The following is an 18,340-nucleotide window of genomic DNA, read 5'->3' as shown; positions in this document are numbered from 1 at the left end:
CTCTCTCTCTCTCTCTCTCTCTCTCTCTCTCTCTCTCTCTCTCTCTCTCTCTCTCTCTCTCTCTCTCTCTCTCTCTCTCTCTCTCTCTCTCTCTCTCTCTCGTCCAAAGCTCAGGATCACTTTGTCGTCCCCGCCCCAAAAGTTTATGAAGCATTCACGGTGTCTGGACTGTCTGGCTGTCTTCTCCGCCCCCTTGCCAATGATCGCTTCACGCCAGGAAAAAATGACTTTCTCAGTTTGTTCCCTAATTTCAATCGAAATTTTTAAAAAAGTCGAAATTTATAATAACAATGATGATACGTTTTACATATACAAGTATATTAAAAAATAATCACATAATATATTCGTATCAACCTAATTATCAATTAAATATACGTGGAGTTATAGATTAGAACACTAGCTGTTAAAATTAGAACATTCTTCAATTAATGTAATTCCTAATTGAGTGCATACGTTAACATGGGGATTCTTTATGAAATGAAGCCGCTAATTATAAGTAAAATACCAAGTTACATAATTCACGATAGCCAATTAAGACAGTTATGACTATCTTAAATAACTCTTCATCTCTCGCCAAAGTATACAATAACCGTCCTTATACCGTCCTGATCACTCGGTATAGAACTTGGATAGCTTATCTCGCGGTTTATTCTGAGTTTATTCTGCCTCGGGAAGCGGTGACCGTGCTCCACGAGTTGGCGAGAGCTCTTCCAGGAGTCGCGCGCTCGGTGTAGGATCTATACGGAAAAAATGACTTTGCAATAGTAGCCAGTAGCTGAATCAACTTAGCTGTAAGAGCTACCACTTTAGTATCATGGCTAAAGTTTGGCTATTATAGGAAAAAATCATTAGCTGCAACGTAAAAATTTATTAGCTGAAATAGAAAGCGTAATTTAGCACAAGCAGCTAAAAAGGTTGCAGCCGTACCTAAATATCTTACCATGTACAGACATTATGGAAGGTGCTATACAAGTTACAACACTTAGCACGCATAGCTAAGTTTATAGTTACGCGCGTGAAAGTTCGATTCGCAGTTGTTTGTGCGACGCTATCATTTCGGCGCTTAGCCGCCGGCGACGGCAGCGTCTCTATCTCACGTCTTGCGTGCCTGCCATGTAATATTGTAATAGAAAGTGGTTTAAGAAGCCATTGTCGCCATTGTTCGCATTTCGTTTCGTGCGTGAGTTGAGGCCGCAGGGGGAAGGGGGAAGTGATCCGCGCAGTTCCTTGGTGCCTGTTGGTGCCCTCCGACGCGACGGTTCCGACGACGGCGACGACCGCCCGCGTCGTAAGTAGCCCACCTTTCCCTCCGGCGTGATCCGCGCGAGGATACGTAGCCGGGTCGAGCGGACTCGCGGCGGCAGCGCGGGTTCACGCCGAAAGCGCCGAGTCCTATGCATGCTCCTGATGATAAAAAACAGTATGGCAACAAAATAGTTATTTGTGTAACAAGTGAGGTAAGATGAAAATTCCCGGGTGTGGAGTTTACGCACGAGCCGAAGGCGAGTGCGGTAACCGCACCCGGGAATTTTCATCTTTACACACGGCTTACACTCCCTATTTTATGTTGCAAGTGCCTGGAAAGTGGTCTATCACGCACGCGTAGCGTGCGTAATGGGGCACTTTCCATGCACGTGTTGCATAAAAACATTTGCCCCTTTAGTTACCGAACTTGCATACTTAGAATCGGAGGGAATAGGTATAAATACAACGGAAGGGGAAAAAAGAGTTTATTTTGCTACTGGCCTTTTCATTGGAGACAATCTTGGTATTTATTCAATGTGCGAGTTTGTTGAAAGCTTTTCCGCTAATTTCATGTGTCGGTTTTGTAAAGCATTCAAATTTTTTACTGGAACGCAATGCATTGAAGATCCAACTCTATTAAGAAGCTCAGAGAGCTACTACAATGACTTAGCCTTAGAAAATCCACGGTTGACCGGGATCAAAGAGGAATGTATTTTTAACACTATACCTTCAGTGGATATTATCGAAATGCCTTTTGTTGATAGTATGCATGATTGCTTAGAAGGAGTAGGGCATTATTCAATGATTGTTATTCTCAAACATTTTTTTCAATTGGATTCTTTATTTTTAGAAATGCTTAATCACAGAATGTATATGTTTGATTATGGTTTTCATGATGGTTTAAACAAACCACCTTGCATAATTTCTGAAATATTAGGCAAAAATAAACTCAAAATGACAGCAAGTAAGATGATGCTATTTGTGCGTTTGTTTGGAATTTTTGTGGGTGATGTAATCGAAAAAAATGATGAATTCTGGGAATTGTATCTTTTATTACATAATATTTTCAATATCGCTTAAGCAAAAAAACTTCCATCGGACATTGATAATGTTCTACAAGTTTTAGTAAAAGAGCACAATGAATTATACCTTAAAATTACTGGAGACCGATTAAAACCCAAACATAATTTTTTTTTGTATTACTCTATGATTTTCAGTTATTTGGGGCCATTTGCAAATGTGTCTTGTATGCGTTTTGAACCTATGCATAAACGATTAAAAGCATATAGTACTGCATCACAGTCAAGGAAAAATCTCCTTTTGTCTCTTGCCACAAAATTTCAACTTGCTTTGTGTTACGGATTTATATTAAAATCCAGTTTTATTTTTCCTTGTCTTATAACTGTCCAGGGGACATTGTAGATTTTTCCGAACTTCCTCAGTATTCATTTTTTAAATCCTTGCTTCCTGAATCTTTTAAAAGAAGTTCTAAACATTTATGTGTAAAATGGATAGAATGGAAAAGTTTTTGATACAAACTTGGATTTGCTTTTATTGTTGGGGTAGACATTTCTGGAGACTTATGTTTTGCACTTATAAAAGTCATTTTGTTACATGAAAGTGAACCTTTGTTTGTATGCTCACCTATAATTAATATAGGACTCAATCTCCATGTCAGAGGGTACGAAGTAGAGAATAACGAAAAAGATAATAAGTGGTTTTGCATCAAGGCTAATGAACTTACTGATTATCAGCAGCCACTTTATGTGGCAAATGGAGAACAATATATTGTTTTGAAGTATTATCTATAAAGAAGGATGTTTAAAAAATGTTGTTTTTGGCTCCTAAGTGTGAAATAAATAGACCTCAAAAATCATTGTTTGAGCTCTTAAATGACAGAAAATAATAATTATTTGAACTAATAAAAACATTGCAGGAATAGCTTAAACATGGTATAATAATTATATTATTGTTTCCAGCCATTTCAGGACTCAAGCAATAATTTTTTAAGGATTTTTTTATTCACTTATTCATTATTCGTTTCACACTTGGAAAACAATTTTTTTTACATCTTTTTTTACTTTTTTTATATTTTTTTTACGAATGTACCTTTGTCTTCCAAAATAATAAAATGTGTTCTTAAAATATATATTGTATCTAAAATATATTTATATATCAATATTAAATATATTTATATATCAGTAATATATGATATTTTTATTTTTTATTTCCCACCAGCATTTAAAATGTGTTTTATTAAATAGAGACACATGATCAGAAGAGATAACTCTGTGCAAAGTCTCTGTATCTTATAATTAGTTGTATTAATTCTTTCTTTGGTAGTGTTTCTCTGAGGTGATAAAAATTTCTTACAGCTTGCAAAAATTAGTCCTGTAGGTCTTTTATTTGATATTGATATCTCCATTCAACATCTAATTACACATGCAATGTACATTTAATAGAACTAATTTTTGCTGTCTTATCTATTAATTTTACTAGAAAAGCAATGCTACACTAGCTCCAGGATCTCATAGTTAGAGCTGTGCTGTATATTACAGGATGTCCGAAGGGAAGTTGTTGAAACTAATCAGATATCATTTTCGAATGCAGTTATTGAAAAAACAAAAATTGTGTTGAAAAAAAGAAAGTACAGTTTTTAATGAGTATAAATAAAACTTAACAATGTTTGTATAATGATAATTAAATAAGCTAATGCATTAGCTTATTTGATTATTTGTTTATTTTTCATTATTTCTTGTCAATAAAATAAATTGGTATAGAAAAATTTTGTTAAGTTTTATTTACATCCATTAAAAACTGTAGACTTTCCTCTTTTCAACGCAATGTTTGTTTTTTCAATAACTGCATTCGAAAATAATATCTGATTAGTTTCAACAACTTCCTTTTAGACATCCTGTAATATACAGCACAGCTCTAACTATGAGATCCTGGAGCTAGTATAGCATTGCTTTTTTAGTAAAATTAATAGTTAAGACAGCAAAAATTACTTTGCATTAGCAGCGAAGATTGTATCCTTAGCTAAAAATTAGCTAAAAATCTTAGCACTCATAGTAAAGATTATTTAGTTCCTGCAGCAAAAAATGAATTAGCTAGGGATAAAGTAGCTATCTTTGTAGCTAAAAATCTTAGCACTCATAGTGAAGATTATTTAGTTCCTGCAGCAAAAAATGAATTAGCTCGGGATAAAGTAGCTAATTCAGCTAAGCGACATTTGTCTGTTGTAGCAAAAATTTGTTGCTACAGTAGCTAAATCCAAATAGTGAATAAATTTAGCTGGGACAGCAACAGCATTAGCTCTCCCTAGAATAGGGACACACCTTAGCTGTCACAGCTAAATTTTAGCTCCTGCTGCTAATCCTTTTTTTCCTAAATGTCAGTGTGCCCCGAGAGAGAAAGAGAGAGAGAGAGAGAGAGAGAGAGAGAGAGAGAGAGAGATAGCGATCTACGAGCGCGAAGTCACGACGATTGGATCCGCAATCGTTTCCAAGCGTTCCCTTCGCGAGCTCTTCTCCGTTCGTCGGCCGACGACGATCGATTCGGGCACCATCGTTATCCCGTCCCGGGGTTTAATACCGCGCGCGCCAGTTTAAGGGACACGAAAGTTTTGTAAAGTTTCAGGGCGCGCGTCACATGCAGCGGTTTACGGTGATCTACGGCCGAGGCAAAAGTTCTTACGATCGTGTGACATGATTACTCTCACGGTAGACGGAGCATCCGAGGAAAAGTAGCCTTATCGGGGGCAATGATAAGTTGTTCCTGTTCGTCTCGCGCTCGGCGAGGAGAAAGACCGTGCATATATTTAAAGGGAGGGATAATGCCGACCGGATGATAAAATAACGGTCGCAAAATTTCAGTTCTCGCGACTCGAATCAATTGATCTAAAAAAAGCGCGCAGTTGAGATATCGACGATGAGAGGAAAGTTTATAATTTTCTCGCGGGTATCCCTTTAAAGAGCTACGGCGCGCGCGACTTGCTGCCTCGCCTTAAACTTTGACGATGATTTGAATTTACAATTACCCGGTGACCGCGTTCGTCGCAGCCACCGGACGATATCTCAAGTTACACATGAATATTAAAGGCTACTTCTTAAGTCGCTTGCACGTAACCAGACACCCTCGCGCGCTTCGTTAGCTGAATTCTTCAAAAACGCGCCGAACTATCGACATGGAATATCTATACACGTACTTCCTTATTTCCATTTCACGTTCACTTGGAAGTTACTTGAATTTTCGCTTATGTTAAAAGCTTCGTCCTAGCAAGGCGGAAACACCAGACAGGAGGTACGCCCGGAACATCATTTACGCGGCGGATAATCGCTCGTAAATAACAAGCAGGCGGATGAGCAATAAAATTAAATTAATCGCGTCACAGACGATTAACGCTCTTTGATTACTTCGAGTGACGAGGGTTGGCCTCAAAGTAAAGCCATCCCCCTACCGACGGTCCTCTTCCCGTCTAACATGCCCGGGTGTCCTTTATGTACGTCTCAATTTCTCAAGGCATCATTTCGGGGCGCCTTCGTCTTCGTCGTCCTCTTCCGCCACCGCGGACGCTCTGTTCCCATGATATAACGAGCTCCAGCAAACACCGCCCGAACTCTCGAGATTAATTACGAGGTATCGGAGTAATTGAGGACGAAGTGAGCCGACAAAGTCCTGAAGAGCGGTGAGAAAGAGACGGCGGGCGCATTGCACTCGGAACAGAGAGGCCGTTACCGACTCCATTGTCTCCGACCCCCATGTCACCTGCTGCTCCCCCGCACGGCCCATTCATTTCTAACGAGTTGGCAACGTTATCGGTTAGAGCGAACAGCGTCACGGCGTGTCCACTGAGACGTTAACACCGATACTCATCCACCCATTCCGGCCCTCCCACGGGAACCTGGAAGCATCGTTGTCTCGTGTCCCTACACGCACAAGCATATCCATGGAACGATCGCGTGTACGAATGTCTCCATGTATCTGTACATGTATATGTATTTGCACGTGTGTACACCTATAATACTGCAGATATAACGTCCGATGAGCGACCGCAGCGCAGGCCGGCCAGGCTAGTCGGGGTCGACGGTACACTCGAGCGATTTTCAAGCTGGTTGCAATAGGACACCCCGCTGCGTCGCGTCGTACTGCATCGGTTAACCCCGGCAAACCGCCCTCAGGGTTGACGGTGATGACCGATCAACCAACCACCACGGCGAGATCGTCGTCTCTTCCCGATCGCCAGTCCATTTCGCTCTTTTACCGATTTTCTCTCATTCGACACGTTTCCCTCCGGGCTTTCAATCTTTTCGCGTGCGCACGCTGTTCGCGTGTACCGCTCTTTCTCTCTCTACCCGAATCCCCGATTTCTTTCCTTCTCTCGCTCTGTCTCCTTTCGATCGCGATAAATAGAAAACAACCGCGGCAATGGAATTTACTCTGGATTGGTTAGAGAGTCGCCGCCGCGGGAGAATAACGAGTCTGCGGTCATCTCCAGGTTGTTTCCTGCCTGCGGCGTTTTGCGAGTGGGCCGGAACCACAGCGGAAATATAATTCAGCCGTGCGCACGCCGAAAAGTTCGGCGGTGTAATGAAGAAAGATAAGGCAGAGCCGGCAGTTGGTATGTAGCGGTATGCGGACCGATGTTCGCGGAAACGATGTTTTCGTTAGAGGTAACGCCTGCTGCAATTTATCGTTAGACCGGATCCGTACGTTACACGTTACTGAGGCATCCGTCACTGCTCTCGTTGAGAAAAACACGTTTCGCGCTAATCAGTATTATTTAATATTGTATGATATTTATTTAAAAAATGTGAAATGCGTTGGAAAAACAAACGCATATCGAATTTTAAAACTAATTAAACGCTAGCAACTTTCCACGTGATTTCCTCCGATATTTTCTAAACAACGGATATCGTTGAAAATTCGTAATTAAAATTACTAATTTAATTAAATTGCAGCAGATAAAAAAATTATTAAAAAAAATTAAATTAAAATTTTAAATTAAAAAAATTTACGTAGAAAATCAGTTGTTTGGATTTTTTTAAATCGAGCTTTCGTACTTCAACGAAGTAATTAGTAAATCCTTGACAAAGTCGCACAAGTCATGAATCGCGCATCCACTTGCTTGCGGAAGTTCATAACGAATTTCATACCGATTTTTTATAAATTTCCAAACTAACTTATGATTATTCAAATAACTTATCGTTGAATAATTTCAAGAGTTCATTTCGCTTGATGTAGCATCGTGAAAATCGCGAAGAGCTTCGAACTTCAGACACTGCGGGCTGACTTCACAAATTCTTAGAAAGCACTCGTTGAAATAATTTTGTCCTATTTTCAAAATGTCTGTGTAACATTTATGAGGATTAAATTATATCTGATTCAAAAGATATAAAATTCGTAATACGAATGTCACCTAGATATAATTCTATAACGATATAGGATCATGTATGTTTCTCGTATTATAATAAATTCAAGAATAAATTTCTATTTTTATCTAAAAATGTCATAGAATTTCGATCATATTTAGAAGTGAATCATTTCCATTAGTTCACATTGTATAATTGAACAAGTTGCATAAATAACATACCATTTATTTACGAAACGCTTTCGTGAAATACTACCGTTGGGAGCAATTTGATAAGATCCCGCAGATTCTTAAAAGCGAACCTCAGTTCGGATCTAATCTCTTCGCGAGAGAGGATAACGTATCCGCTCCATAATCTTTCCCTTTATCGCCATCATCCTCGTTGATGCTTCCGAGGCCGTGGTTAAATCCGGCGATTGACAGACGAAGATTGAATGGCGGCCACGTTCGCCGAGGCAGGATAAGACACCGTTTAACGCAATATCGACGGGAAAATAGAAAGCAATGATGGGGGAAAAACAAGAGTATGAGAGAGAGAGAGAGAGAGAGGATAAAAGGTAAAAAAGGGCTATAGAGAAATGGGAAGGCACGCAAATTAAAAGGACGCCCACGCTGCGCTGTAGAGCTTATTCACATGATAGGCATTCACCTACTTCGCCCCCTTCTTATCCTGACTCCGTCTATCTCCTTTCCACGCACTTCTTCCCGCTCCTCTCCTCCCATCACCCAGTCGAAGGCAAGTTGGCCTGACGCCAGGGAGGAGCAATATTGTAGCAGCAGGCTACCCGGGAAATCTCGTGACTCCAACCTGCTGGCATTCTATGTACGTTGTTCGCGTATACAGGATGCATCAGAAGTCACGCGCAATTTAATGATTGGATACGACAAAGCCTGTTCTCTCCAATTCTTCATTAGGAAACATTTTGCAGTAGGATTTCCACCTTTCAATGTTACATAGTTAAATAAAAGAAAGGCAACATTGCATAATCCACTTCTAAAAATTATATAAATAATCATTCGCAAGGGAAATAATGTATCTTACATTATTGTTCTTGTTCGTTCTGTTTGTGTGAAATTTGTGTCGTCGTTTTAAGTGAAATTTAATCCAAATTTTTACTGAGAAAAACTTGGTTCTGTAAATTCATTAGAGAATTTATGTCTGAGAGAAAATGCACCTTTCTGGTACGTCCTGTATATAAGCACATCTAATGTAACACGTACAACGCGGAGCGCAGCATACTGTCTTACTTACTAAGCACTATCACGACCACCAACCGACACAACCGCCGCTGCCGCCCCGGGAGTCTGATTTATAACTCTCAGCCTAATATACTGTTTTAAAGGCGACGTTGTCGGAAAGAAATCTCGATAAATGTCAGGAAGTATCGTTCGCGGAGTCGGCTTCCGGCCGTGGTGTGCCGACTCGCAAAAATGCTAGGAAATTATCGGTAATCGCGTCCATTAACGCACGCGTATAACGTCCCCTTGGCCGAGCTAAATCCTTAACACTGTTATAAAACTGATGCATCGTTGTGTTTTGTAAGAAACTGCGGTGCATTATACCGCCGGTATGGAAATATTTTCATTCCTCTGACGCAATTCGGGTCTCGCGGACGACCCTCGGTTAGCCAAGAAGATGTAATGGATAACCTGGAATTAACGTAGAAGAAAATAGCGGGTAGTTATTTTAAGATATTCACTTGGAAAGATAATTTCGCGATGAGCGATTTTCATTTCAATTTTAATTGTTCCGAGAATAACGCGCCGTCTCTGATAAAATTATTAACTCACTTTGTGTTTTAAAAGTATGATTCTATCATCCCCGACGTCTCATTTGTAACGAGTACATAATTATGTCACGATTACTCGCAATGATCTACAACTCAGATAGCCCACATTTACATGACATGGTTTCTGACGGTAGATATCGAAAGATCGCCACCGCTGATTAGAGACACTGCGCCATAATGACGTCCCTATAACCGTCGCGGATACGAGCTAGCCGAGCATTACCACCCTGAAACTAACCCAAAGTTCCCTCGAAAAGAATTTAGAACAATCGATCTAAATAACTAATCGGTTACGTGGATCGATCCTACGCGCGAATCATCCATTCTTTGAATTTATTTATAGTAGCATCGGCGAGATATCGGAGTCAATAGAGCACCTTAAAGTGTTTAGATAAGCGAGAAAGTTGGGAGGGGGGGTGGGAAAGAGGAGAGAAAATGATTTTAACCCTTTCCGTCGCGGGCTGATTCCGCAACACGATGGCTTTATAAGTTCCTACTGTTTTCCGCAGCTTAAATCGCTCATGCTCAACAGCGCGGAATCGATACCGCTCTCCAAAGGACAACACCTGCCGACAACACGCGTAAGCCCCGGAATTTTTGCGTAAAACGTTTCGAAACGGGGGCCGCACAGGGACCGCTCGAGTGGGGGTGAGCGGTCGTAACTATTTATCTGGAATCCTAAATCGCGCCCGCGCTTGCTCCTTCGGCTACATGCTACATACAAACGACAATATTTTCGATATCTGCCGATGCAATACGAAATCGATATTCAGCTCCGCAAAGTGTAGCCGCATCGGCTGGGCGCAGTCTCGACATTCTATCTATCGCACGCGAATAACCGTGGAATAATATTTTCGAAAATGTAGATTTAGCGCGCGTATCCTTTTCTAAGATTCTGCGGGATCTCGGTGTAACCTGATGACGGCAAAAAACATATATATTTTTATACCATATTATCTTAGCGAGACGCGGTAAGAAGTAAATGTGCAGTTAAATTACACGAAACAGTTATAGCTTTTTAAGAGAGAAGTAGCAAAATTAGTAGTAAAGGCCAAAAGTTTCCGGATCAAAGATATAAAAAGGTGATAAAATGAAACAACTGTTTTTATTTGTTATAGTATAATCTCCGTTTATTTCAATACATATTTTAGAACAATAAATTAATTTTTTTATTATTATCAAAAAATTATTCTAAATTTTGTTCTTATAATAGTTTGACATGACAAAATAATTTCTCCATCATTGATAAATTTTTCATGCAAATTAAACTTTAATTTTGAAAATGATTTTTTATTTTTATGTTAACTCTATTTTAAAAATAAATAATAGTTTTAAAATGTAAAATCTTGCATGGAACAAATTTACCAATAATAAAGAAATAATCTTCGCAGTATTAAGTCATTTTAAGAACAAAATTTCAGAATAGTTTTTTAATAAAGTGTGGAAATAGTTATTTATGCAACACGTGCATGGAAAGTGCCCCATTACGCACGCTGCGCGTGCGTGATAGATCACTTTCCAGGCACTTGCAACATAAAATAGGGTGTGTAAGCCGTGCGTAAAGATGAAAATTCCCGGGTGCGGAGTTTACGCACGAGCCGAAGGCGAATGCGATCTTTCCACGCACGTGTGATGTAAAATTAATTCATTGTTCTAAAATACATATTGAAATAAAGGATAATTATATTAAAAAGTAAAAATAATAGTTTTATTTAATCACCTGCTTTATATAACTTTGGACTGGAAACTTTTTAAACGAGATATTTCGCAACAATTTTTTAGCATTTTTTCTAAAAAATTTCTACGATTAGCAGAAGCTGCACAGATTTATATTTCAAAAATTTTAAATGTTACATAGATATAATAAACTTTAGACTTTCCCCCAATCTAAATCGTTATATTGCAACCGACAAAATTGTTTACTTTACTTTTTCGACATCGTTCCGTTAAATCGAACAGCTAGCAGGAAAAAGGAGACAATCCTATTATGACAATCTAAACAGTATCGTTGCTACGTTGTCGCTGAGGATGCAGCGGCCGTCAGTCGAGAGAATAAATCATAGAAATACTCCTCGGCGCTCGAATCCGATCGACTTCGCGGTGCACGAACGAGCACGGAGAGGGAGGGAGAGAGAGCGGGAAGGACGGAGACTTTACGTTATCTCCTTCGTCTTCCGAGTTTAAATCGCTCACGCTCGACAGGTCGAAATCGATATCGCTCTCCGCGAAGCGGCGTCAGCCGACACACGCTCCTTTTCCTTGTCGCGCCATATATATCCGTCGCGCCGCGCCGTGTCTCGCACACCACGCCGAGGCCGAGGGTGCCTCCCGTCGATCTTCCGCGCCGCGCCGCATCCCGACTTACGCCCCGAGAAATCTCGGGTGCGCGCTTAAATAATCGAGCGTGGCGTGCATTCAATCGTTGTAGCAACTCCCCCGAACGGCCATTCCGTCCGAATAGGATTTGTTTCCTATCTGGGACTTTCCCCGAGAGCGCATCCTCTCGGAGAGAAATTCGCGAGGCGAACGTTTTAGTTCGTGCGACGACGCCGGAGGCTGTCGGATTCAAAGTTTCCGAGGGGAAACTCGCCAACTCTGCATTAACCCTAGCAACGATGAAGTGTCGTTCTATACAACAACGTCTATGCTGCAACATCTCATCACATTTGCATGTTACATCTCGCCGTGGCAAACCAGGGCCAATCTTGTCGAAAATTTAAGGGGCATGCAGAAAATATGAACGGATATACATTATCTTATACAGAGATTTAACGAGAAAGATATGACAATGTAAAAACTTATAATTTTTCATTCGTCTTTCATTTTCTTGTACACTTTGTACAGTATAGAAAAGTTCTTAAAGGATCTTTAAAAAGTTATAAGAGTAGCATTATGATTCCATTAAAAAAAAACCAGCAAAATAAATGATGATGTTTGCTCTATAACGACGATGCAAAAAGACAGTTGACGCTTATAAAAGCAGATAACCACCATTAAGCAATACAGTATCAATCTAATATGATTTCCATGCTCGTACGGCCACAGATTTTGGCATGGATGCAGATTGCCACACGTAGTGGACGCTACTTGTCTACGATAATATGATTTATCTCATCGGGAGAGTGTCTGGTCCCCTCGGAACGTTTGCCGAACGATAAATATCGACAAGCGCGCGCGATTGAATAAATCATCAACGATAGAACAGGAACCGGGACACTCGTTCGCCGCGGCAGACGGTTTCACAAATGGCAGTTTAAACTGGAAAGGGAAATGGTCCTGTTAGTTCTCTGCCAGAGCAGGACAAGAATTTCCTGCGTTTAATAGCCACGGTGGGCCCCTCCATAGTCGAAACACGATTACGCAAAATTTATTTTCCAATATCGCTTCGTAACGTTTCGGGCGAAGGGCTTCGTTTAAGGGGCACAACGAAGACAACGGCATTCGGTGAAGGTAAAGCGAGAGTGTAAAATCTAATCACACGCCCGGCGCGCGACTTTGCTTTGTCGAAATCACTTCACCGTCGTGAAAATCTCGTTCCCTATTATTTCCATTTGAAGAATGCAATCGGAGTTGGCGCTAATAGAATTTAAGGGCACGACGAAATCGATTTACATCCCCTTCATTCGGCTACGCTCGGTACTAATCCGTTTTATCTGCAAGTTTCGGGGATTCGAGTTGCGCGAAGTGTCGAAATTCATGACAATTTAGTACCTCCAACAAAATGGCAAGACCTATACATATTTTCTTCCCGCGATCATGAATTAAACAATTTTACGTTATAGATAAATCATACGTACGATCGCGAGTTGAGTAATTGTTTACGTTCCGATTTTCCAAAGCGCTCTGTTCTGCATGATTGACAAACTACGAACGTATTTCATGAAATAGATTTTTGCACGCCAATCGTAATCGACAGAAATTTACATTCGTCGAGTTCTACCGCAGGATAGGTAGAAAATTAAAAAGAGAGCTAAAAAGCCCCACCCACGTACGAAACGAATTGTATTTTTCCGCGTACCGCCAAATTGTGCCGATTCAGAATCTTGAAATACCTACTATAAATTGCAAAATCGCAAAAAAGGAGGACTCGTAAAAGCCAGTGACGAAACGAATTTCAATTGCCTTCTGGTGAATCGAAATGCTCCGTCACAGTTGCCGCATCGTGAGTAATGGCGGTTTGATTTAAACTTTCTCGATAAATGAAATTTCTGTCTGCGTAGGGATTCGGACAATTGATGATGCCACGATTGTAAATTTGATGGACAGATGTCTATCACGAGTATTCATTTATAATATGCAATGTTCGTTCACGATATGAGCAGCACAAATGCAATTTTGTGATATTTCATTCGGTGCTCGGGACAAAAGGAATTGGTATGCACTATCCAAACTCTTAGCTCTTAATAATTATTTCTATTAAAGATCAAAAACTAATTATATACAGGGCGTTCCAGGTCAGGTCATTAAAAACTCAGGATCTTATAGGAAATTGAATTTGGAACAAAAAAGTTCCTACAAACATCCGAAAATGTTTTATTAAAAAATTATATAGCTAATAAACTTCGAAAAATCACGTTTTTTATGATTTTTAAAAATAACTGGCTAATTGTTACACTAAAATGAACGCTATGAATGTAATGTTTACACAAAGATCATCAAAAGGTGGTTTTTTCAAGTTTCTACGTTTTTTGTTGTTTTGAGCTTATTTTCTTTTGAACGCCTTATCAGAATTAAATAAAATTGTTGTAATTTAGTTTGTTATTTAATTACCTATTAGATTTCATAACTTTTTTAAAATAAATGATGGGTTTTGAAGGGTTATTTTTAAACATCATCAAAAGAACGTGATTTTTCGAAGTTTAGCTATAACTTTTCAACGAGGCGTTTCGTGACCTATGTTTATAAGAACTTTTTTGTTCCAAATTTAATTTCCTACAAGACTCTGAAGTTTTATTAACCTGACCTGGAACACCCTGTATATATACATATATATACATATACATATGTATATTAAAGCCGTAGGAGAAAATGAAAAGAATGATTGTTTGAGAGTTCAACTTTCTTCAATAAGAGTAGCAACATGAGACGTTAAATGTCTTGCTGGCATTGAAAACGTGATCTTGATACGCGAGATATTCATGAAACGATACACGTACGATTCTCGAGTGACAAACGCGACCGTTTATACATTCATATATTCATTACCGACATCCAGAAACTTCCGACCTCTTTCTCTGTCGTCGTGTTGCAGAACTGGAACAAAGTGTCATACAACAGCGAGGTGAACACGCCGATATTAACAGAAATTGCGTTGAAATCTACGCCGGGAGACGTAAATAGATTTCAATTAAAGCTGGCGCGCTACCCTTAGATTTGCCCGATTGTAAAACTTTCCTTGCATAGATCGAAAGAGATCCACTGTGCGTTTCTGTTAGCGAGATTCTAACGTTTGTCTAACTCGTCCTTCACCTGATCCACATTTAACGAATAAATTATATGATAATATGCATTCTATTTATGCGTTCTCCATATTTATAAGAAAAAAATTTTTCACTTATTTCGTTTAATCACAAAATAATTTGTTCGTTAAATTTTTATCAAGGGGGGAGGGCAGCTAGCTAGGCAAACGTGAGATTCTGTATAATATAAACAATACACATACTTCTTGATTTACATATTTATCATACATACATTTAGGTAATAGCTAATAGAAAACATTTACAATAAGGGATAGTTGATATAATTAATACCTTACAATCCTTACATGGTTCATATGGGATATGATCAAGAATAGGAAGGTGCTGCGAATGTGGTCTGCATAAAACCCGGCGTTACAAAAGAGAATACGTAATGATGCACTTAAAAGGGCGCGCAGGGTCAAAGGAAGGTTAAATATATCAAGCTACGACTACGTGCGAGAAATACGTACAGAGAATTACCAAGTACTTCGAAATCTGACTTTAATCCCCGTACTGTCGGCGCGATACTAATTCGATATCGCGAGAAACGTTCGAATAGCGTCAAGGAAATGCACCACATTCTTTCTCAGCTCTCTCTCCGTCTCTCTCTCTCTCTCTTTCTTTCCTGCAGCAGTACTTTGGAATTGTTCGGTTGGTGTGTATGGCAGTGGACGTTATAATTGAATAATTTATCAGCGTCCGCGATGAGAAATGATTAGCTAAACTTCGGCGATACTTCTACCGGCTGCCGAGGTGCCGCTTTTAAAGTGGAAGCTTAATACGAAGCTTCATGGGACGAACTTGCGAGCTACACTTTTAAATTGCGCCGCGCAAAAGAGTTTATAATAAGGCGTACGCCGAAGATTTATCGAGGGAAGAGGCGCGCGGACTGCTGTCGATGGTGGGAAAGTGCGGAGTTGCGTTCATTAAATTAAATCATAAACGCGAAAATGGGTAGCGCGTACATCAGGATACGTCTAGGGGGAGGGGGTTAAAGTTCGACCTATTATGGAGGAAGGCGAGAGGGAAATAGCGTAAGGAAGAACAAAGGCGTGGGAGAGGGTGTGGAAGGAGACGCGGGACAAAAATGAGAAAGGTGAATGATGTAAAGAGCGCGCGTGACTCTTTATTCGTGGAATATTTGCATTCATGAATCTTGTGACGCGCGGAAAAGCCGCAGACACGTGCATTCATCGTAATGCGGCGCGGATTACTAGCGCATAATGTAATTTCACTATATCGGGTTTTTTTTTTCTCATTGTATCGTCGCGCCACCGTATATTGAACATCAGATAGGTCTGTTATGGATACAGATAATTGGAACCCACAGTTACATTAAACAAATATTATGCAAATAAAGTTTGGCGAATATTTCGCGATTATATTAACAGAAATAATTATTTCTTCAACTTTCTTCAACTAATTTTCTTAAATTAAAAAGGTCATTTTGATATCTTTCTGCCCAAATTATTCTTTTAATTTCTTAAAGTTGCGAGTGTATGTTATGGTAATGTAAATTAATCGGCGTGATGTAACGTCCATGTTTCAGGAAACTCATAAAAACGTCCGCTATATCTCCGGCTTCCTACGGTATAACAATGTGGCAGTGATCGATCAAGCTGAAAAATGCCAGGAACCACAGAAAACATATTTCGCCGCGCGACCGCACTGGAATTTCGTGAAATTTTACTACCGGAAGTTAAGCTGATCCGACCAAGACAAAGTTCGGGGCTATTACCCTTGTCGTCGGAACGTGACTTGAATAAGAACACGTGTAACTGAAAACAGAATGTATGATTTTCCAGATCGTGTGCGTCGCCCTTCCTTTCTGAAAAAAAGGATTATACCCCCATTGCTCTTCGTCACGTGCATGCAGATTATATTAGCATCTTGAGATAAATCACTTAAGATTATTTTATAGCTGGAAGAAAAATGCGCGCGCGACACACCCATAGATGCGAGAAGCGTCGTCCATATAATTCTGAATCTCAAATCATCTGACACCTGTTATGGAAAATACACTCGAGAGTTCCTACATGTTACATAAATATTATAAATATTATAAGCGTGTAAGTATATCAAACATGTAATTATATAAACATATAAATATGCGTGATAGAATATAGAATCTTCTTCTTTCTGTTTGAAATTATTTCTTAATTTTTTCAAACATGAATAATGGAACGGATTAATATAAAAATGACAAGTACCGAATTTGAATATAAGTTGTAAATGATAATCTGGATAATAAAGTAATTTTTCTGAATTTGTCAAATCGAACTATATCTATGTGGTGCCATCTTACGATCAAGAAGTTAAGTATTTTGTAACGATTTAGATAAGGTATCTTGGTAATTTGAGTACGCATTTAATTAAAAAAAAAACACGTATATAATATATATACATAAAATAAAACAATATACTGATATATGCATAAGTAAATAGCTTTTTCATACTTCTTGAAATAATATCCTTTTAATAAAACAATTAAGAAATTTTAATGTTTTATAAAATAAATTATTTCCTTTTAAAAATAATTTGACGTGTCTTATTTATTCAAATAATATTATGCAATAAAGGTAATAAAAAAATATATCGCACCTACAATAAAAATTACTCAAAATTTTTTATTAAAAATAATTAATTAAAGAAAAATTCACTTAATTTTCTTTATTACATTATCTTTGTATATGATATCTCTTTCTGATCTGCCGATTATGTGTCACTCTTTCCGTTGCGTTATCTTGTTAAAAATTATGCAACACCTACTTCTAGACTATTATCCCAAACCCAAAACATAAAGGCGTTAAAAAGTAAATAAAACATAAATTCTTACCTGTTAAAGATCAAAATTCACATTTAATATTTCTGAAACGTCACTTAAATATCACTCGCGAATATACAATTGGCACAGCCCGAAGCACTATCGCGAAATACCGGTCTACGATCGAAAGTTTATCACTAGATAAATCGTGTCGCGACGCGGAAAGACTTTTTCGGCATGGATAAATCGAAATTGTTCGAAGTGTTTTTGACGTCGCGACGTCGCGTGCGCCATGGCGGTGCTGAACAGCTGTTTGTCAATCGTGGGGGTTGTTTGGTAGAAGAAGGGGTTGATCATCGTCATTATTGCCATCTAGAGTAGGGTGCACGTAGCTGCTTTCGACTCTTGAAACCGCTGCTTAACTTCCGCAGAAAATATCAGTTTCGTCACCTTACGAGTAACTAAAATTATTAAAAATTTACCTATCCACCACTAGGTAACTATTACTTTTTATTTCTATTTTATTTCTACTCATTTTCTAATTAATGCTTGGTAAGATTGTTTATCTTTTTAGATTATAAATCATGCAATTATGTATAAAATCATTTACACTTGAAGAAACGATAAACAATATTGATACCAAATTGGATTCGCTTCCAATAGATGTAAGTTTATTCGATATAATCAAGATGACAAACATTACTTAACTTTG

The 18,340-nt window shown here is 38.9% G+C and overlaps 1 long non-coding RNA gene across 1 annotated transcript in view; it reads right to left on the bottom strand.

Moving 5' to 3' along the window:
- LOC112452781 overlaps positions 1-17,920 on the bottom strand; it is a 122,200-nt gene extending 104,280 nt beyond the window's left edge. The window contains exon 1 of the long non-coding RNA XR_003040537.1: positions 17,701-17,920. This is a non-coding gene — a long non-coding RNA (uncharacterized LOC112452781). The remainder of the gene's footprint in view (positions 1-17,700) is intronic.
- Positions 17,921-18,340: the final 420 nt, after the last annotated feature.

The sequence above is a fragment of the Temnothorax curvispinosus genome, unplaced genomic scaffold (assembly GCF_003070985.1).
Source record: "Temnothorax curvispinosus isolate PA1 unplaced genomic scaffold, ASM307098v1 QBEX01003650.1, whole genome shotgun sequence".
NCBI classification, from domain to species: domain Eukaryota; kingdom Metazoa; phylum Arthropoda; class Insecta; order Hymenoptera; family Formicidae; genus Temnothorax; species Temnothorax curvispinosus.
The sequence above is the reverse complement of the archived record's forward strand: the minus strand, read 5'-3'. Positions and strand labels throughout refer to the sequence as shown.